We start from the raw sequence: 22,660 nt of genomic DNA on the forward strand, positions 1-22,660 counted from the left end.
TCCACACAGCTGTCAGATTGGAGTTAAACAGAAAAGGGAGAACAACAACAGAAGCAACAAGAGCGAGAAAAGCAAGTTACAGAGAAGAGGCAGTGGAGACAGAGTCTCCCCTGCCCCCTCTCTCCATGCTCCACCTCTGTGATGTGAGATGGAGTTTGCACCTCTCTGACCTCTGTGCAGAAGCCAGGTACTCACCCGAGATAACCCTGCCTGGCAGGATGACAGCAGAGCGAGCCCAAGCAAAACCCACGTTCCCTTGGTCGAGCTACCTTTGGAGGCTGTGTGGAGTGCTGTGAGGGTTAAGTGACACAGGTGGTGGCCAGTGAATGTGAAATTTAAGGAAAACAACTTCACAAAGGCATTTGGTGGTGATTTAATTAAAACATTCAGTCATAAAGTCAACAACAGAAGCAATAAAAAATTATGAGGCTTGGGCACTGGAGTAAAGAAATGCATGGGGCGACTGGAAAGTGCAGGAAGAAGCTGTCAGGAAGCATGAGTGACCCTGAACAGAGGGAATGGGTGGGCTGAAGAACGGAACTTGTATATTCTTAGAGCAGCCTCTGGGCACCAGGGGAGCACACATGAATTCTCACAACCTTATGCCCTGGTCCACCCAGAGCCCTGACCCTGGCGATTAGGGACGTTTTATGGAGCAGCAGAAACAGCAGCCTCTAAGGCAGAGTAAGGGAGCTTAAGGCTGGAGTCAAAGGAAGCTTAGAAACTTGCAGGGGTTACTATGGAGAAAACACTGTTTTGAATGAAAACCAAAGAGAGTGACTGACAGGAAATGGGTCAGAAAGTTAAAGAACGTGTTTCAGCACATTTAGACTTTCAGCAGAGTGCCATGAAACCTCCTTGCTTCCCACAGGCTCTTATTTTAATGAACCCAGTCGATCAAGACTTTTCCTTGAGGAGTGCTCAGCATGAGTCGGTGGACCTCTGAGAGCTGCCTGCTCATTTACTAAGTTCTGTTGATTCTAATGCCTGTATGTGCCTCCAGCTCCCACTGGTTTTTGCCATTGTTCAGACTCTCATCTTTTTTTTCTCCTGCATTATTGAAACAGCTCCCTAAATGGTCTCCCCACCTGTGGTCTCATCACCTTCCAATCCACCTCCTCCCACCCTCCAGAATGATGCTTAGAAATCACAAACCTGATCTTTTTTCACAGCTGCCTAAAATCCTCCCTGGCACCCAGTTGCCCATGGAAGTGGTCTCAGAGCTTCCCTGAGCAACAGCTCAGCTGACATGGCTGCCAGACGCCGAGGCCTCTCCCTCTGAGATTCTAATTCAGCAGGTTGGGAATGCAGCCCTAGAATTTACCATGTAAATAAACATCTTGGTGGAAGATCATGACTGGGAATCATGATCAGTGTGGGAAGCACTGTCTATAATGTGACACTGAACTGTCTCGCATGGTGGACCCTGCCCACCTCTCTCCTCTGTATCTGAACAGCTGAGCTGCATCTCTGAGCCTTGATTGTTTGAGTCCAGCCAGACTGGGCTCTGGAACTGGGATCCAAATGCAAAGGCCCGTTCAGACTTCCAACAACCAGGCAGTTTAAGCTCATCTACAACAGACCACCCAACTCTGGGCTGGGAGAAGGTGTGACCAGGGGTGCACCTGCCATGGCAAGATAGGGAGAGGGTTGTTGTTCTTGCTGGATTTTTTTAAAACAAAAATGAGAGAAGAACAGACTGCAGGTAAGAGGGGAAAAGTAATTAAAAATATATAAATAACCTGCAGTGTTCACAGCCTGCTGTTGTTCTGAGACAAATAGCTTAGTAAGTAAACCAAGGCAAGACAGACATTCTGGTAACAACACTCGCTTTGCCGTGATTCTCGAAATTACATGCACCTGAAATTTCAGAGCTCCAGATGGCAGAATTGTGCAGGTGGCGAAGTGTGCGTTGATATCCTCAAACATCTCCTTTGCTTCTCCTCCTCTCTCTTTGTATTGCCTCTCTCAGATGTTTGTGTCCTCATCTGGGATCCAGATACTCAGAGCTTCTCACCATGGATACCTTTGCAATAGTCCACCTGCCTTCACTCCTAATTCCTCCTCCCACCCTTACCTTCACTCCTTGGTTCATTCCTTGTCCACTTGCTTTCAAGATTGGCTGCTAAGGTTTTAATGACATAGTAACTCTCTTCAGGGACACAGTGTTTATGTTTTAGCAGGGAAGTGCTGGGAGACAAAACTTTTGTATATGGTGGAATTTTAGGAGAGTGTGTTGGAATTCAGGAAAGATTGTTATGTCCCACCTGATGGCTTCAACAATTGTATTCCACCCTTATCAGGGTATCTGTCACATAGTAGGCACTTAGCCTGATTCAATGCCTTGGACCACGGAAAGATTGATTTCCAACAACTAGATTTTCTTGGATCACTATGTGTTAGTATAACTCTTATTTTGACAGAGGAGATTAAATACATATTTAATGAAAATGTATAATTTAATTTATATCACTGAAGGCTTTCATTTAAATAATTCCCAAATTTAAAAAAATTAATGTCAGACTACATGTTTGTGATTTGGGAATTTACCAATTAGGGTTTATTTAAGGTTTAATAAAATATTATTACTTATATCCTGCTGCTAACATAAATGTCTTTGACTAAGAGTTTCCCTCTTCTCTGAGTTTTCTTGCCTCTAGCAGAAGCAGTGTTCCCAGCCACAAAGCCAAGTTTCCAGTTTGGGTCTTCCCCATGACCTGTTGGCCTGCCAGGATGGATGGTTCTTCACTGTCTTTAGTCTCAACTACTGTTGGTATGGATGCAATTGATCACCTTCTGCATTTATTTGCTAGTGCTGCCATCTCAAAGTACCACAAATTGGATGGTTTAAACAACATAAATTTATCCTCTCACAGTTCTGGAGATTAAGAGCCTGAAGTAAAGATGAGGCAGGAGCATGCTTCCTCTGAAGGCTCTAGGAAAGAATGCTTTCTTGCCTTTTCTGGTTTCTGGTGGCCTCACAATCATGGTGGAAGGTGAAGGAGGAACAACGGCACATCTTACATCGTGGCAGGCAAGAGAGCATGTGCAGGGGAATTGCTCTTTATAAAACCATCAGATATCATGAGACTTACTCATTATGAAAACAGCACGGGAAAAACCAGCCCCCATGAGTCAATTACTTCCCACCGGGTCCCTCCTATGGGACGTGGGTGTCAAGTCCAGCTCCGTTTTTCTCACTAGGTCCAGGACATTTTGGCTTCAGCCAGAGTGTCTTCCTTAGTGCCAACCAGGTATTGATCTCCCAGTTCTCCCTTCCCTTAACTTGTGAGTATCAGGAACTCACATCCCAGCCACAAAGCTATCTTCACATTGCTTCTTCTGGGGACACACAGAAATTCCACCAACAGTGCACAGTATTGCTAGGGCCAGCTTTGGTACTATCAGGGTAGAGGGTGGCTTTGACCCGTTTATTCCTTCCTTCCTTCGTGGACTCTTCCTGACCTCTGGCTGTCCAACACTCCAAAGGGCTTGTACACTTGCTATTGTACCTGAGTATTTCTAGCTTTGCTATATCCATTAAGTATTTTCTTTCCAATCCTCTTGACTCCCTTTATCCCCCTATTAAAGTTTATTTTTCTAAGTTGAATGTCATGGGGCTATTTTCCACTTTGCTTAGTCTATTTGTATCATTATTCCACTGTTCTCTTGCTTATACAAGCTCCCAGTTGAGCATGAACATACCATTTTCAGCCACTTCCGGATCATTAATAAAGCAGTGAAGGAAGACAGGTTCTTACCTTAAACCCCATGGCACCAATTAGACACTTACCCTCAAATGGGCCCCTTGGCAATTTATCGTTACTCTATGATCTTTCAACCATTGTTTAATCAAGGAGGCTGGGTTCCTATCCAAGCCAATTTACAGTAAGTTTTCAAGGAAATTTTCTTGAGACCAGTTGCTTTTCTGAAGCTGTCTTCTCTATTGCAGTCCTTCTAGCTGCTCAGTTTAGAGCACACAAACCTGTCAGACCATTTATTTGGTTCTCAGAATTTTTCATGGTGGTAGCATTTATATCTTTTTACTTTCAACAATCTTTCTTTCCTTGAGGGAAAGAAGTAGAAAGAGAACTACATAATTGAGAACTGCTCCCTTCTGTAACACCAGAGACTAAATTGTTGCCTGGGTTTGGAAAAAAGCATATGGTCTACTTTGGGCAAGACTTTGATCACCCAGATCTTCTTCCCCAGACATAGCCAGGTGCAGACCTCTATAGAAGGCTCTAACAAAAGGAGGCCAATGGCATGGGTGGGTACCTACTCATGCTCAATGAATCTGAGGATAAAATCACAATTACTGAACTATGATTATGTTCTAAAGCTTATATCAGAGATGCCCACTTAAAGCTAAAGGAGCCATATCCTGCACCCTCAAATGGCTTCAAGGCTGCTGGTGGTGGAACTGTAGGACTCAGCAGACAGATCATGAATTTTTGTTCTTTCTCAGAAAAAACAAAACAAAACAAAACAAAAAAACCAGCAAACAACCTCTCACTGTTGGTCCCTACTAGGACTTGGGATATCAGAGGACCCTGAGAAATAGAAATGTATTTGAAATTATATTACCTGGCATGACAAAACTTTAACCTTTTTCAAGTCAGTATTACCCTTGGCTGGGTTGGGCTATCAGAGAATGACATAAGAAACAGGTACTTTTCCTGGGCGGGTTATTTAAGTGAAAAGGTAAACAATTTTGGTTCTAAAACGATGGCATAGAAGCAAGCTGGGTTGACTCAGGCCTCACAGAAAAGCAAAATCAAATATACAGCACCAAGGTTGTCACCATGAATACACAGAACTCAAATATGAAAATGAGACAGGCTGGGCATAGTGGCTTACATCTGTAATCCCAGTGCTTTGGGAGGCTGAAGCAGGAGAATTGCTTGAAGCCAGGATTTCAAGACCAGTTTGGCAACATTGTGAGAACCCATCTCTACAAACAATAAAAGAAAAATTAGTCATGCATGGTGGTACATGCCTGTAATCCTAGCAAATGAGAGGCTGAGGCAGGAGGATCTCTTGAGCCCAAGAGTACAAGGCTGAAGTGAGCTATGATTAGGCGATAGGGTGACAGAGTAAGACTCCATCTCTAAAAAAATAATAATAAAAAAATAGAAAAAAGAAAAAAAGAAAGAAAAAGAAAGTAAGACAGTTCTTGTGGGGGAACAGAGAAGTGAAAAAGCTCTGAGTAGATTGTAAAATAATCAGACTTCCACACCTTCAATGCCTCTTCCCCCATTCTGCCCAGCATCAGTGCATAGAAAATATTCCTGCAACTCACTGTTTCTATACCAGAAAAAGTGAGATGGAGATGGATAACCAGCTTCCCCACCATCTTGGGTTCTCTGGCAAGAGACCTGTCTCTGCCTTAACCCATGAGAAGTATGGATAGTTCTGGAAGAGAGAAATATTTCTGAGGAAGGGCAGAGACAAAGGAGGGATGTGGGACTACCATTCCCAGCACTGGAAACTCTGCTCTGTAACTTGGCCAAAGGAAATGTCAATTCAGAATGGCTGTTTAGCAGCACCATGCTATATGAGGTTCATCCTCCAGGTCCCCTGGGCAGAAGGGATTTGAGCTCTTGAGCAAGGGTAGAAAATGTTTTCAAATAAATAATAACAACATTTTCCAAAATGTGAGAAAGATATAAATACCCAGATAGAGGAAGGTCAGAGAACATCCAACATATTTGACACAAATAAGACTACCCCAAGGCATGTAAGAATCAAACTCTCAAAGGTCAAGGACAAAGGGATAATTCTAAAAGCAGCGAGAGAGAGAGAGAGAGAGAGAAAAAAAAAACAAATAACACATGAAAAAACTCTAATTCATCTGGCAACAGATTTCTCAATGGAAATCATACAGGCCAGGAGGGAATAGAATGACAGTTTTCAAAGCACTGAAAGAAAAAAATCTGCCATTCAAGAATATTGTATCCAGCAAAGTTATCCTTCATATATGAAGGAGAGAGAGATACAATCTTTCCCAGACAAACGAGAGCTGAGAGAATTTACCACTACTAGACCTGTCTTATAAAACCCACAGTAAAATTAAGCACATGGACAGACCCAGAATACTCTAATACTGTAATTGTGGTGTGCAATCCACTCATATCTCTAGTATGAAGCTCAAATAACAAATCTGTCAAAAACAATGATACTTACAACTTTTTAAGAGATAGTTAATATAAAAATATGTAAATTGAGACAAATAAAAGTCAAAAATGTGTGAAGGGGAGAAAGTTAAATGCTAGAAGGTTTTTTTATTTTTTGTTTATTATTTTCTTTGTGATCTAAGTTGTCGTATCTTTAAAATAAACTGTTAAATCTGTAAGACTTTTTTTGCAATCCTCATGGTAACCACAATGCAAAAACATACAATAGAGTCACTGAAAACTAAAAAAAAAAAAACCAGTGAATTAAAACGTACACCAGAGAAAATCACTTAACTGCAAAGGAAGGCAGTAAGAAAGGAAGAAAGAGAAGAGTTATGAAACAACCAGAAAACAAACAACAAAATGGCAGTAGTAAATCTTTACTCATCAATAATAAAACTGAATGCTAATATACTCAATTATCCATTCAAAAGGCATAATGTAGCAGACTGGATAAAGAAATAAGACCCAACTATATGCAGCTTACAAGAAAAACACTTCACCTATAAAGACATATATTGACTGAAAGTGAAGGGATGGATAAAGATATTCCATGCAACTGGAAATTAAAAAAGAGCAAGAGTAACTACACTTACATCAGATAAAAATAGACTACAAATCAAAGCTCATAACAAGAGATAAAGAAAATCACTATATAATGATAAAGGGGTGAATTTGGAAGGAGGAAACAGTTATAAATATCTATGCATTCAATACTGGAGCTCCCAAGTATAGAAAGCAAACGTTAATAAATATGACGAAGAGATAGACTGAAATACAGCAATAGTAGGGGACTTTAACATTGTACTCTCAGAAATGGACAGATCATCCAGACAGAAAATCAACAAAGAAGCAGCGGAGTCAAAATACACATGAGACCTATTAGGCCTAACTGACATTTACAGAACATTTCACCCAGTTGGTGCAGAATATGCATTCTTCTCATAAGCACATGGAACATTCCCCAGAATAGACCATCTCTTACAGTCTGAACTAAGTAAAAAAAAGTAGAAATCATACCAACTATCTTTTCTGAACACAAGGGAATAAAACTAGAATTCAATAAAAGAGAAACCTTGGAAACTTCACAAACACTTGGAAATTAAACCACATTCTCCTGAATGACCAATGAGTCAATGAAGAAATTAAGAAGGAAATTTAAAAATTTATTAAAATGAATAAAAATTGAAATAAAACACACAAAAATCTATGGGATACAACAAAAGCAATACTAAGAAGAAAGTTTACAGCAATACATGTGTATCAAAAAGCATTAAGGCTTCAAATAAACAACCTAATGATGCACCTCAAAAAACTAGAAAAGCAAAAACAAGCCAAACCCAAAACTAGTAGAATGAAAGAAATAATAAAAGTCAGAGCAAAAAGAAATATAATTGAGGCTAAAAGAATAACAGAACATCAATGAAATGAAGAGGTGATTTTTTGAAAAGATAAAATTGACAAACTTTTGGCTAGACTAAGAAAAAAAGAGAGAAGACCTAAATAAATAAATTAGAAACAAAAAAAGAGACATAACAAATGAGATCACAGAAATAAAAAAAAAATTAAAGACTACTATGAACAACTATATGTCAACAAACTGAAAAACCTAGACAAAATGGATAAATTCCTAGACACAGCCTACCAAGAGTGAACCATGAAGAAACAGAACACCTCAAAGAGCCAATGATGAGTAATGAGACTGAAGTTGTAATAAAAAATCTCTTATCAAAGGAAAGCCCAGGGCTTGATGGCTTCACTGCTGATTTCTACTGAACATTTAAAGAACTAATACCAATTCTACTCAAACTCTTCAAAAAAAATTGAAGAAGAAGGAATATTTTCAAACTCATTCCACAAGGCCAGCATTACTCTGATACCAAAACAAGACAAAGACACAACAAAAAAGAAAACTACAGACCAGTATCGTAGATGAACATATATGCCAAAATTCCCAACAAAATACTAGCAAATGGAATTCAACAATACATTAAAAAAATCATTTACCATGATCAAGTGGGATTCATCTTAGGGATGCAAGGATGGTTCAATATATGCAAATCAATAAATGTGATATATCATATTGACAGAACCAAGAATAAAACCCATATGATTATTTCAAGATATGCCAAAACAATATTTTAAAAAATTTAACATCTCTTTATGATAAAGAACCCTCTGTCAAACTGGGTATAGAAGGAATATATCCCAAAATAATAAAGGCCATGTGTGACAAACCCACAGTAACATCATACTGAATGGGGAAAATTTGAACACCTTTCTTTTAAGAGTGGTACAAGACACAGATGCCCACTTTCACCAGTTTTATTCAATATAGTTCTGGAAGTTCTTGAGATAAGAGAAAGAAAGGGCATCCAAATTGGAAAGGAAGCAGTCAAATTAGTCTTTTTTGCAGATGTCGTTATCTTATACTTAGAAAAACCTAAAGACTCCAGCAAAAAAGTTAGAACTGACAAGTAAATTTGATAAAGTTGCAGGATACAAAATCAACATACAAAAATCAGTAGCATTAATATACACCAATAGCAAACAATCTGAAAAAGAAATCAAGAAAGCAATTCCATTTACAATAGCTATAAAGAATACAAAATACCTAGGAATCAATTTAACCAAATAATTGAAAGATCTGTACAAGGAAAACTATAAAATGCTTATTAAAGCAATTGAAGAGAACATAAAAAATGGAAACCATGGTACTTAATGCTTATGGACTTAGAAGAATTAATACCGTTAAAATGACAATACTACTCAAAGCAACGTACAGATTCAATGTAATTCCTAGCAAAATAACAATTCATCACAGAAATAGAAAAATAATCCCAAAATTTATGTGGACCCATGAAAGACCCCAAGTTGCCAAAGCTATCCTGAGCAAAAAGAACAGAGCTGGAGGTATCACACCACCTGAATTCGAAATTTACTACAATGTCATAGTAATCAAATCAACATAGTAGGGGCATAAAAGCAGACATATAAACCAATGGAACAGAATACAGAACCCAGATATAAACCCATGCATATACAACCAACTCGTCTTTGACAAAGGCACCAAGAACACACATTGGGGAAAGGACAACCTCTTCAATAAATGTTGCTGAGAAAACTGGATAACCATATACAGAAGAATAAAACTAGACTCTTCTCTCTCACTGTATACAAAAATGAAGTCAAGTGGTTTAAAGACTTAAATCTAAGACCTGAAACTATGAAACTACCAGACAAAAACATTGGAGAAATGCTCCAGAACATTGGTCTGGGCAAGGATTTTTTGTGTAAGATCTCAAAAGCACAGGTAGCAAAAGCAAAAATAGACAATTGGAATTACATCAAGTTAAAAGCCTTCTGCACAACAAAGGAATCGATCAACAAAGTGAAGGGACAACCCCCAGAATGTGAGAAAGTATTTGCAAACCATCCATCTGACAAGGGCTTAATAACCAGAAAATACGAAAAGGCAAAACAACTCAACAGCAAACCTCCAAAATAATCTGATTAACAATGGGCAAAAGATCTGAAGGAGCATTCTCAAAAGAAGATATACAAATGACCAGTAGGTTTATAAAAAAAAAAAAATGCTCAACATCACGAATCATCAGACAAATGCAAATGAAAACTACAATGAGATATCATCTCACCCAGTTAAAACAGCTTTTATCAAAAAGATAGGCAATAATGGATGCTGGCAAGCATGTGGAGAAAGGGGAACCCTGGTACGTTGTTGGTGGGAATATAAATTGGTATCGCTACTATGGAGAACAGTATAGAGGTTCCTCAAAAAACAAAAAGTAGAACTATCATGTGATCTAGCAATTCTACTACTGGGTATATATCCAAAATAAAGGAAATTGGTATATTGAAAAGACTTCTGCACTTTCATGTTAATTGCAGCACTATTAACTATAGCCAAAATATGGAATCAACTTAAGTGCCCATCAATGGATGAATGGAAGAAAATATTGTATACCTATACAATGGAATATTATTAAGCCATAAAAAGATAGAAATCTTGTCATCTGCAATAACATGGATGAAACTGGAAGTCATTATATTAAGTGAAATAAACCAGGCACAGAAAGACAAATATTATATCTTCTAACTCATATGTGAAACTAAAAAAGTTTATCTCCCAAATATAGAGTAAGCTGGTGATTACCAGAGTCTAGGAAAGAGTGGGGATGAAGAGAAGCTGATTAGTGGATGCAAATATACAGTTTGATAGAGGAATTAAGACTCAGTATTAGATAGATCAGTTGGGTGACTCTAGTTTACAATAATTTATTGTATATTTCAAAATAGCTAGAAGAGAAGAATTGGAATGGTTCTAACATAAAGAGAAGACAAATATTTAGGGTGATGAATATCCCAAGTACACAGTTTTGATTTTTACAAATTATATGATTACATTAGAGTATCACATGTACTTCAAAACTATGTGCATCTGTTAAGCATCAATTAAAAATTAAATTAAAAACTTCATGTAAAAGGGGGAAAATACATTATATTCTGCCATATAGTCAATAGAAAGGCCAGCCCAGAGGCGACTGCAGTGGTGAAAGTGAGAGATGTTAGTGATTTGGACTGAGGTGGGAAGTTAGATTTAGGATAGGTCTTAAAGTTAGCAATGAAATAACTTCAGTTTTAACTTCAAAATATATCCTACTGGATAATTCATAGGGGTCTCTATGAGATGCGGGGGTCAGAGAAAGGGAAGAGGCCTCTGGGATTTTTGCATCAGCATCCAGGTGCTTTGTGGTTTCTTTGACTGAGATGGTGAAGGCTGGGGCATGCCAGCATTGAGATGCCAATGAGATTTCTGAAGGGAGCTGTTAATAGCAAGTTGGATATATAAGTCTCAAGCTCAGGGAAGAGGGTGGTGTGAGAGATACAAATTTGGAAGTCATTAGCATATAGATGGTATTTAAAGCCTAGGGAATGAAGATAGGCTCTACAGTGCAATTCACAGTGAAGATCTTCACGTCATGACTCTTTTAGTAACAAAGAGCATAAACATCACTGAAGCATGTTCTGTGCGTGGGACTCTTGTCAAGTCTCCTAATTTCTCTAAGTATTTGTTAGCCTATCAGGAAAATAAGTGGCAAGCACACACGTTCAAGCCATACCCTCAATGCCCGAAGGACCACACTGTAATTCTCTAATTTCATAGAAGGTGAAGTCATGTATTTTGCTTTCTGCAAAAGGATGCCACTTTAAGATCTTCAGAGAAATGCAAAAATTGACTAGGGCAGTTTAGAATTCACCAAATTGCACAATTGAGAGTAATCTACACTCAAGTAGATGTTTGAAACTCTACATTTAGTTGTGGGTTTCTTAAACATGCAGCAAATAATTTAAGTGATCCAAGATACCACACAAATAACTGGAGAGACAATAATTTCAGTTGCATTATTGGTGACAAAGTATTATGAAAATGAAACGCATTGTGTTCAGAATAATCCTACTCCAAAGCAGGCAAAATCAGTCCACCTGATAAACTCAATCCTTCAAGAATACAAACAGAATGTACTTCCAAAAGTTGAGAAAAGTAACTCTGCTTTTGAGTCCATCTTTAGCTTTTATTTTTGGTGACAGGAGTAACAAAATTTATACATTTTGCATAAGCAACTTGTACTTTTGCATATTCATGACAACATATGGATTAAGTGTTTTAAAATGAGTCTAGTCTAATTTTTCTAATAAAAAAGTAATTGCTAACTCTAAAAAAAAAAATGGGAAGCTATAATGGAAGAAGCCTGGGTAATGGAGAGTTGGCTCTAGCACTAGGCTCATGGGGGACACCAAAACCAGGCAAAAAACTCCCATGCTGACTTCTCCTGGGTTGTTCTTTCAGGCCATTGCTCCAAGTGTGGTGTTGGAATTCCCGCACCAGAATCACCGAGGTGATTAACATGTAGATTTCTGGATCTACACCACAGTTTCTGAATATAAATCTGCATTTTAAATAAGCACTCTTAGGTGGTTCTCAATCAGGAGTTTGAAACCTGGCTTCACAAACATGCTAGGACAAGGGTCTCAAACTTCAGTGTACATAAGAATCATCTGAAGAGTGGAATGAAATGCAGATATTGGAATCTGGAAGTCCCAGAGCCTGTCTGTGTTTTTAATTTGCATCCTGGGTCTCTTGAATGCAGGTGGTCTAGGGACCTCACTCTGAAAAACCCTGCCTAGGAGATCTCAGGAGTTCCATGCCCTGCCATCCCCATCCTTCCATCTCCACTCCCTGACAACTTAAATGCATACTTTATCTGTATGTGCCTCTGTGCCATTACATGATAAGGAAGGTCTTTTGCTTGTTTTAGATCTTTGAGTTTAAGCCCAGAAAAAAGTTAAGAGACACTGCGGAAGATACCAGCTCTTCTAATCAATTCTAATACTTTCTTGCACTTCTACATAGGCAATTCAGAAAAATAGTATCGGCCAGCAGCTGCAGAAACTGCTCCCCCAGGTGAGCTATTTGCTCCTCAAATGATGCATATGCGCTGTCTGAGCCGAAGCTCGAGGATAGGAGCACACCAAAAAGCATTCATTCTCTAGGTTCTGATTCATTTCTCTCCCTGCCCAGTCTTTAGACATTATTTTAGGGAAGCCAACTTTAAAATTAAAACAACAACAACAATTTGTTTATATCACTAAGTATGCTACCCCTGGAAGTACATGTTTTCTGATTTACCATGGTTGTTCTTTCCCAGCTCCTCAGAACTGTCTATCATGGAGAACTACTTCTGCTTTCCTCATTATTGAACTGGAAGACTAAGGAAGGCTGCATTTGCTCACTCTCCTGTGATTTCTAGTAAAGTCGAGCATCCTGTCTTTTTCATTTGTCCATGATTTCATCGGTGTTTGACCTAGCTCCAATTATACTCTTTCTCACAGAACTTTCTGTTTGCTTGTTTATTTCATTCCCTTTTATGTTGTTTTCAACTCATTTTGTGTGTGAACAGAGAAAAAAAAAAGGATGTGAAGATGAAGCATTTATCTAGTGATCCAGTTGGTGGAAAAAACACACAAAACATTTTAAGGCTGAAATGTTTGAAGTCGCTGCTGAGATGCCAACCAAAATGGACCAAGGACACTGGAGTGGGAAAAACTCTGACTTTGGAAGCTGAAAGATCTCAGCAACTTGCTGCCATGTGGCCCTGGGAAGCAGCCTACAAGCTTTGAGCCTGTTTCCCCATCTGCAAGAAGGCAGATTCCTTGTTCCATTTGTCAGTGTAGGCTGACATTTTCTCAACCCAGCCAGTAGGATTCAGCACCTCTTTCTGCCCTTCCAGTGGGGCCACTCATGCCACAAGGATTCTAAGCCATGTTGAGTTTACTAAAGATTTTGTACAGAAATGCAGGAAGGCTTTATCCTGTAGACCTCCATAGTAAAACCCGCTGAACTCCCATGAACAGGTTCCCTCTCCCAAGGCCTTCCATCTCCCTGCTGATTGACAGCTTCTCTTCTTCCTCTCTTTGCTTCACAGTTCCCAGGTTCACTCACTGGATGAACTTCTATCTTCCTCACTTTCCATATCTCCCCCTTCCCTGCAGGCCTCTAAACCACTGTCCACTTCCTCCTTGATTGGACCCAGGTCCTCCAAACTTGTAAACCTGAAGCCATCAGGTACTATGAAAACAAGTAAACGTCTCTCCCCCTCATCCTGGCTCCTTACCTTGGAAAACACAAGCAATTCAGCAATTAGTTATTTAGGTTGGTGCAAAGGCAATTGTGGTTTAAAAGTAATTTCTTTTTGGCCGGGCGTAGTTGCTCATGCCTGTAATCCCAGCACTTTGGGAGGCCGAGGCGGGTGGATCACAAGGTCAGGAGATTAAGACCATTCTGGCTAACATGGTGAACCCCATCTCTACTAAAAATACAAAAAAAAAAAAAAAAAAAAATTAGCCGGGCATGGTGGCCGGCTCCTGTGGTCCCAGCTACTTGGGAGGCTGAGGCAGGAGACTGGCGTGAACCTGGGAGGCAGAGCTTGCAGTGAGCCACGATTGCGCCACTGCACTCCAGCCTGGGTGACTGAGCAAGACTCCGTCTCAAAAAAAAAAAAGTAATTTCTTTTTGATGGCAAAATTTAAAAGTAATTACTTTTAATGGCAAAAACCGCAATTGCTTTTGCATCAACCTTAATATTATGTCATATTAACTACACCTTTTCTCTCCTTTTAAAAGAACCTTAAAACAAATCCCAGACTTTTTGACGTTACATGTAAAAAGTGATAATGACAGACTGAAGATTCTGCCCATGGCTGGGACACTTCCCAGGGCCCCGGCTTTCCAATAGCTGAAGGAGCAAACATTTTACTATGTCCTGAATCTACCCAATGCATACCAAGTGCCATTGCACGCAGACCAGAAAGACATTCTTACCTGTAAAAAGGGGGAAACAATGCCTATTTCATAGGTCTATCTTAAGATTAAATGAAATCATATCTTTAAACCAGCAAGCAGAGTCTTGGGCACTCAGGCAGTGTTTAGGGAACCTCGGTTAGGCCTAGACTTAGCCTCCATGTTGGTTCATTTTCCTGGCAAGTATTCTTTGTCGAGAACTTCTTTGCTTCCCTTCATTTTTTTCATTTTAGAAAACATTTATGAGGTCTCTAAACTTTCTTCCTTGAAGTCACACTGGCTGAAGTCAATTATTTTCAGTTTGCAAGGAGTTGCCACTCTGGGCCTTAATGGTGGTCTCCCCTGGGCCACCTCTCTTCCACGCATCATACATTTTAACCCTCACCCCACCTTGTGCCTTGCCCTCCTCTGCTCTCACTCCCGCTCTGTCTCCGACGTTCCTGCTCTGGATCCTCACACTACTGATGGCCTAGGTCCACATCTCATCATCACACTCTATTCCCCCTTTACCACCCGCTCCTGGGTTAGACTAAGTGCTCATTGGAACCGAGGGAGCCCGTGACTCTCACCTTGTGCTACGTGTTACTTCAGTATGTCAGTTTCAACCATTCATCTGTGGACAATCCCCTTGGCGGATTAGCATGAACCCCTGAATTTCGTAGGGAAAGATAACTTGAAGATCAATTATAATTACTCTCATTTTCTTCACTGCTTCAGCCATGCCGCTTCTGTGCTGTTCCATGAATGCAATGGGGACACTCCAGCTGCAGGACTTTGCCGCTCTTTCCTATGCCTGGAACACTCTTCTCCCAGATTTCTACTTGGCGTGTACCCTCACCTATTTCAAGTTTTTGCTCAAAGGTCATCTTCATGAGTCTCTTCACTGACTATCCCCCAGTGCCACTGACTTCTTCCTTGCTTTACTGGCTGTTAACTGTGTGTGTGTGTGTGTGTGTGTGTGTGTGTGACAGAGTGTGTGTGCAAGAAAATACAGTTTGCCTGCTCCCACTAGAATGTACAACTCCATGACAGTAGGGATTTTGTCCTCTGCCTTTCTCACTATATGTTCCCTGTATTTAGAATATGCCCTGGTACATAACAGGTACTTGGTGTAGAGTTGTCGAGTTGAATGAATGAACGTGTAACTTATGTCAGACAACAGAAAGGGCCAGAGAGGTGAAAGGAATTGTCCAAGGTCACACAGTTATTTAGGAGTAGAACTGGGAAGTTGACTTCGGTTTCCATCACACAGCTCGGTGTCTTTCCTCTGCCTCCAGCTTTTTGCTTTATCAACCACAATTCACAGTGCTCCGCCCTCCTAGAGCGTAGCTGGGAAAGGCTTGGAGTCTGGCACTAGCAAGGATGAAACGGAGTAATCTCTTTAATGTCTTAATGTATACGCTTATGAAAGCCACTTCATTTGCTATACTCTAGGCATACTGCCCTTCCTTCAGTTCTTCAAATCTATCTCAGGGATTTTGCACATGTGATTCTCTGAAATGCTTTTTGCCCAGTTCTGCCCTTGACTGACTCCCTTCCATCTTTCAAGCCTCAGCTTAAATATGCTTTCTTGAGAATCCATCCCTTCCTCTCTGCCATGTCTGAATGTCTGTGTCCCTCAAATTCTCATGTTGAAACCTAATCTCCAGTGTGATAGCTTAAGAGGTGAGGCCTTTGGGAGGTGATTAGGCCACTAATTGGATTAGTGCCCTTGTAAAATACACCAGAAAGAGCTTGTTTGTCCTTTCAACCATGTGAGGACACAGCAAGAAGTCCCCACCTATGAACCAGGAAATGGTTGGGCTCTCACCAGACACCAAATCTATTGACACCTTGATCCCTTGATCTTGGACTTCCCAGCTCCAGAACCATGAAAAATAAATTCTTGTTATTTATAAGCTACCCAGTTTGTGGTATTTCGTTATAGAGCCTGAACAGACTAAGACATTACCCACATCAAAAGTTTTGGTTATTTTATTCAGAATATTTGTCACTATTTGCTTGTGATTTCTCATTTAGTCCATTCTCTTCCTATTAAGCAAGGGCCATTTCTTCTTTGTTCACTTTTGTACAATCAATGCTAACACAATCTCTGCAGTGGATGAATCAATGAATAAGTCTATTATCAAATAAAATGCAAAGGACTTGAGGATTAGACATTATTTCATAGTAGCCATTATAGCTGCTGTTTGAATATACCATGTCTAAAGAAACAATTGCCAGCAAGTAAAAAGCCCCACAAGCCAACCACAGGTTGAGTGAGGCATCTATGATTGTATATTTTTGCTTCGGTCTAGTTCTAACTTGTCAAGTAGGTTTCAGGCAAGTAACTCGGTATCTCTTTATCACAGTTGAAACCCAGACACAGAAATCACATGTCATATTGTAGGGCCTTATTTATAAGTAATGTGTAGCAATATGTGATGACACATAGTCATATCCAAATCAAGTCTTATTGAGGTATCTTGCTTAATTTCTATCTTGTTAGATTATACCTAAAAAAATTTGAAAATTGTAGATTAATGAATAAATATTTATTGAGAACTTATCCAGTCCCTAACCCTGAGAAGGATATAAAGACAATGGCCTTATTCTTAAGAAACAGACTACTTAAAGACAATGGTCTTTTTTCTTAAGAAACAGACTGTTGGCCAGGCGCAGTGGCTCACACCTGTAATGCCAGCACTTTGGGAGGCTGAGGTGGGTGGATCACGAGGTCAGGAGATTGAGACCATCCTGGAGAACACGGTGAAATCCTGTCTCTACTAAAAATACAAACAAAATTAGCCAGGCATGGTGGCGGGCGCCTGTAGTCCCAGCTACTCGGGAGGCTGAGGCAGGAGAATGGCGTGAACCTGGAAGGCGGAGCTTGCAGTGAGCCAAGATCGCGCCACTGCACTCCAGCCTGGGCAACAGAGCAAGATTCCGATTCCATCTCAAAAAAAAAAACAAAAAAAAAAACAAAAAAAACAGACTGTTTAGTGGGATGAACACAATTTATACACAGAATGCCATAAACAGGATTATACTCCATACTGTGTGCATTAAGCAGGACAGACAGTAAGTGCAATGGAACTTGGGGGGTGGGAGAGGAAAATAAATGTGTGCTGGAGTTTTAAGGGAAGGGTTCCTAGATGAGGTGGAATTAGTCTTCGAAGGATGGGGGAGAATAAATCAGCATATTTGTTGAGTGCCTACTGTGCATAAGATATCCTACTAAATACTATGGGGGATACAAAGATTATAAGACGAGGTGCCTACCCCTGACAAGTTTATAATCTTGTTGCAAAAACATGATATAAATTAGTGAAAAGTTAATGTTATGAGGGATAAATAGCAGCTTAAGATGACAGCAGCACGGAAGATGTCATAGACATTATGTGATTAATTACCCAATGAATGATATTGATAATTATGGCTCTAGGAGCTCCAAGGAGGTGGGTTGGGAAGGCTTCTCAGAAGACACAGGGCATCTACATGATTTAGAAGGATGGATGGAGTTGGCTAAGGAGATGATGGGAGACATTATCGGGGAGGAAGAGTAGAGACTGGCACAAACAAAAGAGTACAGGCAGGGCAGGACACAGAGGAAAATGTGTCAGAGGAAAATAAGTGAGCCAGACTGGCTAAGAACAGATAAAAATTTAGAAAACTGAATGGTTAGAAATAAAACTGGAGAGAGGGATTAAGACCAGGTCATGAAGGCAATGAAAGGCTAGACTATTGAGTTTATATATCACTGTTCCTGCAATGAAGAACCACTAAACATTTTGCACAGGGGCATGATGTTTTAGAATTTGTCTGGCAGCAGGGTAAAGAAAAACTTTGACCAACATGGAGAAACCCCATCTCTACTAAAAATACAAAAAAAATTGGCCGGGCGTGGTGGCACATGCCTGTAATCCCAGTTACTTGGGAGGCTGAGGCAGGAGAATTGCTTGAACCTGGGAGGCAGAGGTTGCGGTGAGCCGAGGTTGCAGTGAGCTGAGATCACGCCATTGCACTCCAGCCTGGGCAACAAGAATGAAACTCCATCTAGAAAAAAAAAAAAAAAAAAAGAAAGAAAGAAAGAAAAAAAAAGAAAAGAAAAGCTTTGAAAAGAGTGGCTGTGTGAGAGGCTACTTCGGAGGTGCAAGCACAGGATAGAAGGAGCTACTATGGGAAGTGGTGGCCATTCCCAGTGGGACGTAGGTAGACACATAGAGGTAAACTATAAAGGAACAATCACAAGTGTTTGTGGCTGGGTGCAACATCTGTGGCTCATATGAATATCATTAGAAACAATGTGTATGGTGATGGTGTGTTAGGCACACTACAGGTTCTCTTGTAACTCAATATTTTTATAATACTGTGATTTAACAATTAGAGGTCCTAGGTTAGGAGCTTCAAAGGGTAGGGAATGTGTATTGTACCCCTGCGTGTGTATCCCTTATAAGGTCTGATACACTGGTAAGTACTTAATAAATAAACTGATGGAGACCTTTGGTAGTGCAGTACAGTTATAATGGAGCAGGAAAAAATTTTCAATGTCTAGTCAGGAAGATGATTAAGAGATTGAAAAATAGAGGTAAAATGTAAGGGGGGTGACTTTTGAAATAGCCTACATATCTGTGAGCGGTCACTGCATTATTGGGACATATATTAAGGCTCTGATAAGGTGGACTTAGATTGGATATCAGAAAGCTGTTTTGGCAATAAAGGCTGATAGATCCTGAACTAAGATTGTCAAGAAGATGTTAGTGGTAGAGGTCTGAAAGAGCTTGAAAAATGAAAGCAATCTATGTTGGAGATTTTATTCCTTTTCCTTTCCCTTCACTAATACAGTGATCCAGGCCTCCACATAAAATTTCTCTCCTTGTAACATGACTCGAGTGAATCTTCTATTTCTTGGAGCTTTGATACTAACCATCTATTGACCATTCTTAGGGGGCCCAAACTCAGTCTATTATGCCTCCTGCGTTCCCCATGGCAATGACTCAGTGTATCTTCAGTGAACATTAAACTGTGAATGTCAGGGAATGAGGTGCCACTAGCAATAAGCAATGAGAGTGAATGAGAGGAGATGGTGTGTGTGTGCATTTCCTGTGGTTATGTCAGCCTTCTTTCCATTCAAGGGAAAATGTGCTTCCTCACTCTTCCTTACAAGAGGACCCGGCTTCATTGCTTATGGTGAGTTATGAGTTATCTTTTTCATCCAAATACACCAGGAATGGAAACCATGGACTTGAGTACATTATGTTTCACTTTGCCACCTCTCTCTTGCCTTACTCTCTACTGTTTGTTTTCGCTCATTTATAAATCACCTTGCATTGTGGTCAGACATTTACTAGAAGCTTTGCTGGAGCCTTTGACAATGGCCATCCTCACTTGACAGGTGACACTCTGCTGAGAAAAATGCCAGAGGAACTTGAACACAATTTCTCACCCTCCTCCCACTTGGCCTCAATCTGGACTTTCTCCTTCTTCCCTTCTGTCGGCTTCCTGTTCTCTCTTTTCCATTCCATTGCCTTTCCCAATTTCATATTCAAAGATGCTTTGAACACAACAAAAATACTGCCAGAGCTAATTATAATTGCACATGAATTTTGTTATGTTACATAGATTTCTTCTAGCCTGAATATTTCAAATTGACCTCCGAGAGGTAAAAAGAATGGGCGTGATCATAGTTCCGTCCCTTCCCCCTCTCTCTTCAATTTCTAATGAGGGGAACATTCTTCCCCTGCCTGTCTGTGCCTATTTTTATACCCTGTCCCCTGCACCCTTATTTAAACCTAAAATATTGATGAGCTCCACCTCAGACTCAGCATTTACTAGCAGAGCTACAGCTCAGTTCAGTACAGGTGGGTGCAAATCCACAGGGTTCCTGAGAGGCCAGAGGCAGTGAGGAGCGGAGGATCATATAGGGAGGACAGATGACACCGAGCACTTACATGAATGTCTTGGGTACTTGGAGTGGAGTTACATGGGTGGGAGAGGGGGCGAATTTGAGAAACGATCTAGGGGAGTCTCCTAAGTCAGCAGGATTCAGTGGCGGTGGGTGTATGGTGTGGATTCCAGGGAAGGTAGGAGGCTACAGCAGTCAGTGTCGGAACTTGTGTCAGGCTGCTGATGTTCAACCACCAGCTCCAGATCTCACTAGTGGCCTAATTGGGGGCATGGCCCTTAATAACTCTGAGCAGTTTCCTATAGAATAGAAGTAATAACAGTTTCTAGCTCACGGGTCTTGGAGAGAAATTAGATTATGCATATAAAAGCATTTAGCTCAGTACCGGGCATATGGAAAGTAATCAATAAGCAGTAGCAATCATTATGTGTTGTCCTTTTTACTGATGTCCATCGGTAATCAGCAAATTGTAACTATTATTTCTTTATCTCCATGAGAGAGAGTTTATGAAAATGGTGTTTAAAACCAATCATTAGCCTTAGGAAAAAAAGTAAAGGCAAGCACAATTTGTTCCATAGATAGTATCAATAATTCTGGGCTGATATCAACTTATTAAGTTTTCTACATTGTTCAAGACATTAATTTGTTTGCTGTTGGTTTGTGTGAGCGATGTCTCAGTTGTATGATGTATATGTACGTGTGTGTGTGTGTGCGCACACGTATATAGACATACACATATACGCACACACAGGATGGTGAGTGAAATGTTTCGTGTTGCTCTGGGATTGGTAACTGGGCACAAAGCCTGCCAAGTGTCAGGACCTCTGCAGCAGGGGGCTCGACAGCTGGGGGGTGGTTCACACGTCTGGGACCTGGAGGACTGAGGGGTGGAAAAGGTCGAGCTGGAGGTGAATCCCTTACCTCAAAGGGTTGTGCTGCAGGGAGGCTCACAGGCACTCTGAAGAACTCGCACGTGTGTCTGAGGAGAGACAGCCCACAACTGGAGGCCTGCTGCGTGGAGGGTTCCAAAGGCCAGTCTTGGCAGGTCGGGAAGTCAGCAGAGAGAGGACGGACAGTGGCCAGCCACGCAGAGGCATGTGTCCACCACCCCTCCTGTGCCCCGCCAACATCACTGGGAGAAACAGGATTGGTGGGGTTAGGGTACAGGAGGTGGCTCAGAGTCAGATCACAGTCCCGGATTTCAGCTTGTTAGGGGTTGAATGTGTCCTCCACAAAATGATAGATTGGCGTTCCAATCCCCAGTATGTCAGAATGTGATCTTATTTGGAAAGAAGGCCTTGCAGAAGGTTAAAATGTGATCATTAGGGTGGTCCCTAATCCATTGTGACTGGAGTCCTTATAAAAGGGGGAAATTTGGAAAGAGTCATACACAGAGGGAAGACACGAAAATAGACATCAAAAGAACTTAATATGAAGACTGGAATTATGCTGCCACAAGCCAAGGGGTGTCTGGGGCCACCAGAAGCTGGCAGAGGCAAGGAAGGATCCTTCCCTACTGCTTTCAGAGGGATCACAGCCCTGATTTTGAGCTTCTTTCCTCCAGAGCTCAGATGATAAATTTTGTTGTCTTAAGCTCCCCAATGTGTTGTACTTTGTTATGGCAGCCCGAGAAAACTAATACATAGCTCAAAGCTGTGCAAGAGGGAAGAGAGGGAGATGTGATTTAAGTGCGTTACAGATCAAAACTTTAACCTGGGCTGCACTTGAAGAGCTAAGCTTGACCGGAAAGTTATGGAATCTGCCCAAGATCTTATTGAGTGATGTGCTGTGTATTAGGAAAGGGAGGTTCTACAGAGCAGAGATGAAAGCCATGATGGAAAAAAATATAATTATTTTATGCATACACCCCACCGAGTTCAGACTGCTCAATAAGCTGGTTACATACAGATTCACACATCCTCTGCCCACCAGATGCTTGGGAACTTGGCCAGGATTACTCTCAGGCTGCATGCTGATTACCATGACAACATAGGTAAAACACAGTCCTGTAACTTCCCCAGTTTATAGACTTGGAGCCAGGGGTAGTTCTAAATGGTCTAACCAAGAATTTTCTGTGATTAAATCTGATGTTTGACAATGAGCTCTGGGGACCATAAATCACTGAAGTCTGAGAGTGCTCCAAGGGCAATAACAGAACTCCCTCAGTGAAAGAACTACTTTGCAGGAAGCTTAGAGAGAAGACGCCTTTTCATGTCTTGC

This window comes from Macaca fascicularis, chromosome 11 (genome assembly GCF_037993035.2).
Source record: "Macaca fascicularis isolate 582-1 chromosome 11, T2T-MFA8v1.1".
Taxonomy (NCBI): domain Eukaryota; kingdom Metazoa; phylum Chordata; class Mammalia; order Primates; family Cercopithecidae; genus Macaca; species Macaca fascicularis.